This window comes from Pygocentrus nattereri, chromosome 18, assembly GCF_015220715.1.
Source record: "Pygocentrus nattereri isolate fPygNat1 chromosome 18, fPygNat1.pri, whole genome shotgun sequence".
Taxonomy (NCBI): domain Eukaryota; kingdom Metazoa; phylum Chordata; class Actinopteri; order Characiformes; family Serrasalmidae; genus Pygocentrus; species Pygocentrus nattereri.
Genome location: NC_051228.1, coordinates 26,040,497 through 26,047,778, shown reverse-complemented (window position 1 = coordinate 26,047,778; position 7,282 = coordinate 26,040,497). Strand labels below are relative to the sequence as shown.

Here is a 7,282-nt window from a genome sequence, read left to right as displayed (position 1 = left end):
ATATGATACCTGGCCCCCCGAGATGTTGGATCATAGCCCCAAACTTGCTTTTTAAAGTTCATATTTTCACATTTACCACTTTTTCACCATCAACATTACATACAAAAACTTGAAGACATAACTTTAAGTCCAAGGGGTGAAAAAAATAAAAGAATAAATACTTTAAGATAAATGGTGGATGAAAGTGAATATATATGTTCATGTACCTGTGTGTATATATATATATATATATATATATATATAGCTGCTGTTGGATCAAAACATACATTTTAATGTAAGTCAATGGAACCATAATTTTTTCTGAGTCATTCTGGGCTGTTTCTTTTGGACCATTCGTCATAAAATTTACATACAATGTAATGGACCACAAGCATTTTCAAATGACGTCAAAAACAAAAATGACAAAAACGGAGGTACAAGGTTTTGTTCCGACAGCAGCGATTTATATATATAAATATAAAACAGGATTTTGCTGATTACTGAGCTAAGATGTAATGCTAATTCATTGATGATGTAATTAGAGAAGCTGTAATTGTCATCAGGAGCTGCTGAATAAGAAGCAAAAGTACATTTCTTAGCCACACCGTTTTAGTTGTGAACATTCCTCGCTTTGTTTTTTTGGACAGTCTTTGAAGGTCATTGCACATGTATGTCATTCAGATTCAGATTCCTTTATTGATCCCAGGGGGAAATTGCAGAAATTGCAGTCATTATCATGAGAAAGTCATAAAATGGACCTTAATACGTGACCGGTTTAGCTTCTGCGAGTCACTGCAGGCTGGTGAGAATTGAAATACTGTGCAGATTCCACACACACACAGAAACGTTACTCAAACATTTGTTTATGCAAATAAGCGTCATGATATGTGCCATCATATCAGCAAAATGCCATTCAATTCAGAGTCTTCAGTATGTTGAAATAGTGTTAATGGACCCAATCTTTGGTCCAATTTTTAATGCCCAAAATAAGATCCCCATATTTTACTAGCAAATATGTTTAGTAATTACGGGGAAGCTGGCTGTGGAACTCTTCTCTAAATGCAGTACAACATGACCTTGGAAGTGATTTCCTCATCAAATGAAGCATGTTGTTTTGGCACAGCGCCACATTTCCCCTCTTAGGACAGGAAAGAGAGTACAAGGCCTGTTTGAGGAAGGACTGACAGGCACAGAGACATTAATGCGGATGTAATTATTTACCTCAGCTTTTGTGTGAGATGTCATAGGTCATGTGACTTAGCTGATGTTTCTGTTTGACTCGGGTCCAAAACTTGAAGATTGAGGTTTGGGCCAAAATATATAAATCGAGAACCCATGTTGCGTGGGAAAAATGTCTGCACATTTCTTCCTCTGACGTTCTAGTTATTATTGTACTTACTAATTATTAAAGTACATAAGTTTTAAATGAGGTGGAAATAGTAAACAGGGAATGCCCAAATTTTTCAGAATGTCTGCATAATTCACTCAGAGTGGTTTGTGGTAAAATGGTTTATTGTAGGGACTTCAGAGTGATGGTGATAGGAACCAGGTGCCACAATGTCTACAGCATAAATACAGCTAGTTTATTTATCCAAACCAGCAGTGAACCTACATGTGTCTTCTGAGTTTTATATGTAATGATGGTAAAATCTGGAATATCTGGAGAACTGTGTTTTCTTTGGGGACTTTTTTGTCTTACAACTCTCCAAATGGTTGGCTCTGCCTTGAATGCATTTTAAAAAGTATGCTTTACGCCAAAAATGTATCACAAAACTACCATGAAACAGTGTCTCAGGCATCGGGCAGTGTATTCATACCCATTTCATGTAATAATTTCCTGCGAGGAAGCTTTTAGAAGCATTACTCTCTTCAGACGTCTGGTTCCTATCACCACCACTGTGAACAATTCCGACTCTAAAGGGCACATCATGAAGAAAAATGACTTATATTTTTTTAATTGACAGTTTGACAGAATTGAATCACTGTTCATGTTTCAAAAAGTACCGTTCACTCCTCAGTCCATACAGACCGTATATGGAAGTTGAGCAGCAAAATCAGCGTGTGTTGATTTGCTTCTGTGGTCAAAAAAACAAAGGTATTTAAATATATCCGCCTGCTCAGCCTATAGCAGTATAGCTCCACCCATTCACACCGAAGTTATAGGAAATGTTTCAACCTTTGACTGCTTCTTGAATGAGGTTCGATACAGGGCAGCCATTCAGAGCAGAGCTCATTTATACAGCATGGTCTTAAAATTACAGCAACAAAAACAGCCTGTTTCATTCTAATGGATACAGAAAGAAAGGCTGGAACAAAAATGAATGATGACCGTTTTTAATAAACTGCACAAATGTCTCACATTGACCTTTATAATATGAGCCTCTTAAAGGATTTTATACCCCTCTCCAAACCATTTCAACACATTTGTTCATAAAAGTGCACTGTATTTCATTTTTTACAAGTGGGTCATAGGTCATATTCTGTTTCATGCTGAGCTGATTGTTTTTAATAATAATCATACATTCGCAACCACCAAGCTTGTGATAAAATAACCTTTATTTCACAAGAATATGAACCAAAGAGTAATAAAACAGCTTATGTTGTACACAAAAGCAAAATATATTGTACATACATTTATCATGGACTTCTTTGTATTCTCCACCCCCCCATTTAACAGACAACAGTAGCCCAACGTTCACCAACAACACAACACAAGTAAGACAATTGTATCTTTTTTTTTTAGCTTTTTTTTTTTTTTTTTTTAAGAAACATGCAAGCGACAATAACAGAAAAGGGAAAAACAAGGCTTGAATGTGGTGTTGCGCTGTCACTTTCCTCAGCCATTTGGAAAACCCTCAGTGCAAGCTGTACGTGTGGACTTGTGCATAAGTTTGGGCACCCCTAGGTCAAATGACATTTTGCTGATTTTCTAAGTTTATACAAGTGTGTGTGTGCACGCACGCACGGGCCACTTTATTAGGTACACCTGTTAACACAAATAGCTAATCAGCCAATCACATGGCCGCAACTCAGTGCATTTAGGCATGTAGAGGTGGTCAACACAACTTGCTGAAGTGCAGACCGAGCATCAGAACGGGGGAGAAAGGTGATTTAAGTGACTGTGAATGTGGCGTGGTTGTTGGTGCCAGACGGGCTGGTCTGAGTATTTCAGAAACTACTGATCTACTGGGATTTTCACACATAGCCATCTCTAGGGTTTACAGAGAACGGTCCAACAAAGAGAAAATATCCAGTGAGCGGCAGTTGTGTGGACGAAAATGCCTTGTTGATGTGAGAGGTCAGAGGAGAATGGGCAGACTGGTACGAGATGATAGAAAGTCAACAGTAACTCAGATAACCAACCAAAATCTCTGAGGAATGTTTCCAACACCTTGTTGAAAGTGTGCCCCAAAGAATTAAGGCAGTTCTGAAGACAAAAGGGGGTCCAACCTTTTACTAGCAAGGTGTATCTAATAAAGTGGCCGGTGAGTGTGTGTATATATATATATATATATATATATATATATATACACACACACACACACACACACACACACACATACAGATATATATATATATATATATATATATATATATATATACACATACATATATATATATACACATATATATACATATACATACATTATATATATATATATATATATATATATATATATGTACACACACACACACGTTATTATGTTAATTGTGGTAATTTAAATACATTGAGTTTAATGTATTAATTACTGGTATTAGAAAACAAAACTGCAAATTGATCAGGAGTGGCAAAACTTCTGCAAATATATATCACTGTTGTTGGAAGAAAACCTTGTATCTCCATTTTTTTTCCTCAGTTTTTGACATCATTTGAAAAAAACCTGTTACCCTTTACATTTTATGTAAATTTCCAATGACGGAAAAAAGTCTGGTATATTTGTCTCTTGTACAGTTACCATTCTGGAGATACAAGGTTTTATAAGTCTCATATATATATATGCATACATACATACATACTGTGTGTGTCGCAACAAAGGCAAGTTTGTGTCTCCAAGGCAAAACTGCATGGAACATGACTTTTTCCCCTGATGTCATTTCTATTGATCCATTCATTGTGTAATTTTAACACAATGCAGAATGTAAAAGACACCTGGTAATTTGAAATTCTTAAAAAAAGACAACAAAAATGGAGATAAAAGTTTTTGTTGTGTTCATCAATAGTTGGAGTGACCAGAGATATCTGAACTAAATGTATCCACTTTGTGATTCAATTCATAGTTTCATACTGGAAAAACAGACTTGCTAGTATTTAAAGGCTTACATATATAAAGGTGAGTATACAGTCCATCTCAGCACACCATCATTGTTGTGCTTCCTTCAACATTCTACATACTTCGATGCACACAGTGTCGAATCCCACCCAGCTGCTGCATCAATACCTTGAACACACACACATACAACATGATTCCCTAAACCTTCTTGGCAGGAGAGGTATGCACATACAATATGCACATTTTTACAGTACAGAAAACTAAACAAGGCCAACTACAGTTCAGTCATTAACATTCTATTCCCTAACATGTCAAGTGTCAAAGCTCTGAGCTGTGCTGAGGAATTAAAAGTTTCCAGCGCCTTTTCCCACAACCTGACATGACTACTGCAGAATCAAAGCAGTTCCGACAATACTGCTGGGATCAAAGCAGCCAAAATGAAAAGTTAAAGGCACGCAAATCCTTTCTGAGTAATTGTTTTGAGTAATAAAGCGGAGAATTCACGATACACTCTGACTGCTGGATTTAAGCTGCGGGTCAGATATTCAGTCAATCGTATAAAAACATATTTAAAATCTCAGCGGAAGCTTAAAAATCCACATTTATCAGCAATTTAATTTAAATCTACCAAAGTTTGAGGCACTCTATGAGACTGTAGCTCTGCATCATGGTCAAAAAACAAACCAAGCACGCTAAAACTCTAATCAAGAGACTGTGGAGGGGATGTGTAGTAGCTTTGAAAGCGTTCCGCAAACGGTGCACTCATTATAAAGGGACAGATTACAATGCCTGTAGTCATAATAGCCAAAAAAAAAACAAAAAAAAAAAAAAAACATACAATTACTGATTCAGTTGATACAATATCACAATATGTCTGTATCTTTGTACAGAGAACAGCATATTTGTGCTTATTTTGGATACATATCAGAAAAAATAAACAAAAACAAACAAGCAACAAAGAAAGCACACATGCACTGTTTAAGCTTTATATCACTGGGAACGGTATTTTATAGAGACCTTTGTACAATAAAGATAAATCTATAACAATACAACTGTGAAGATAAGCTTCAACTGAATATTCAATATTATGAATATGCATTAGCTTCAAAGTAGATATCAGAAGTTCATTATGGTCTTGGGATTTAAAGACCCAATCAGGAATTGCTACAGGTTTAGACCTTTCAGGGATTTGGGCAAATCAGAATAACGCAGACTCAAATCGTAAGCAGTAGCTGCAAGGGTCTATTTGTTTATCATTTGAAGCTGGCACTGGAAAGCTTCCCTACACAATTATGTACAGTACTGCACAAAAGTCAGAGACCACCTTTCATTAAATTCCTTTTGATTTTTCAGACAATATTTCTAATGGGATTAGATAGGACAGTCCACTTCCATAAGGAAGGGAAAATCACAGAAAAGCAAGTGAAAAATTATGCTCTCCATAACTGGAGTTTAAAAAAATGATTTAAAGATGTGGAAAAAATGAGACACCCAACAACCATGTAAGACCTCCTAGACCTCCAAAACTGTCCTTATCAGACAGACAGCACTCAAAGCTTTTAACTTTGAGAGAAAATCCATGTTTCTGTTAATCCTTCCACCGTGAGATGACACCTCAACACTATGAGTCTGAAAGGATGTGTAGCTGTTAAGAAGACCTTACTGAGAAAAGGAAACAGACAAAAAAGAAGAACTTTTATAGCAAAACACTGAAATTGGACATGTGAGATGTGGAGTGAGGTTTTATGGACTGATGAGTCTACTTGGACTGTGAGAAGCAGAAAATGCAAGTCTCTTAAAAATAATGGTAGCTGTGTTTAAGTAAAGAAGGTAGGTAAAGAGCGGGCACACTACATACTGACAAACATTAACATTTTTCCTGATGCTGAAAATGAATAACGTGTACTTAAAGGATATTAAATAAATCCCGAGTGGTCTCTGACGTTTGTACTGTACTTTACATACCTCTGGTGCTTACTGATCAGTGGAACTCAAATAATGGATGAAGTCATTTGGAGACTAACAGGAATTTCCGTGATATAATGCTTTGTATATTCAATGCAAATCAGTCTCCACTCAACCACATGATCAGCAGCAATCAGACAAGGACAAAGGTGAAATATGAATGAATAATACAGTGATCAGTCGATCTACTAAAAGATACAGTATGTACGTTAAGAACGCTTACCAAGCTCTCTATTACTATACTCAGTGCTAGTCCTGCTATGGCTGTGGTAAGTCCTGAGAGGGGCTTTAACTCTGCCTTACATGTGTTTCTAATGTAAGACCAAGCAATTACATTCACTTTCTGTTTCAAAGCTCTGTGAATGCCTCGTTCTATGACACTTCTGTCTCTTGAGGGAAATGGACATTACGAACTGCATCCTTTCAGAGCACCAGTTACTTTTTTTTCCTTTTTTCTATTTTATTTGTTTGGGGGCGGGGTGGTCTGCAAAATGCCAACTTACTGTCATGAGGCCTATAAGGTAATTATTGTTGGTCTTGCAACAGACACTAAAATAAAAGATAATGCATTTTTAAGAGAGATTACTTATGATGTCATTCAGTTTTAAAGGCAACTTATGGTTTAAAACAAGCCCAATGAAAAGATTGTTTACAGATGTGTCCACCTGGTTTAAAATGAGTTGAGGCTTTACGTGAGGAGAACCCTTCAAAGGTCAAAGAAATGAAGCAATGAAGTAATCATCACCTCAATGTGAACGAAAAAAAAAATTCTCCTGAAAATGCTCAGCTTCCATCAGTAAAGTGTCCAAATGGCTGGCTAATTTTTTCTCGTCCACGTTTAGCAGCTATGTTCAGGTTGGGGAATAAGCAACTGTTCACCAAGTCCCTTTCCTTGCATTGAAACGTGGAAAATGCCAACTTTATCTATAATGCCCAATGCGCGGCCCACGATTGGCTAACAGCCATGCTTTTTTTTCACAGCATTCCAAGTGTCACCGCAGCCAAATGGCACAAGTCTGCATGGAAAAGCTGAAGCCGTCAGAGAATTGAAAACATGTTCGGTTTGA

General features: G+C 36.8%; 1 protein-coding gene across 2 annotated transcripts in view; it reads right to left on the bottom strand.

Annotated features, from left to right (window-relative positions):
* Nucleotides 1-4,004: 4,004 nt before the first annotated feature.
* The window catches only part of il11ra (interleukin 11 receptor, alpha), a 42,197-nt gene continuing 38,919 nt past the window's right edge, over nucleotides 4,005-7,282 (bottom strand). For both annotated transcript variants that reach the window (XM_017700215.2, XM_017700216.2), the window contains exon 12: nucleotides 4,005-7,282. This exon is cut by the window's right edge and continues 288 nt beyond it. The gene's annotated coding sequence lies outside the window, so the exon portion shown is untranslated.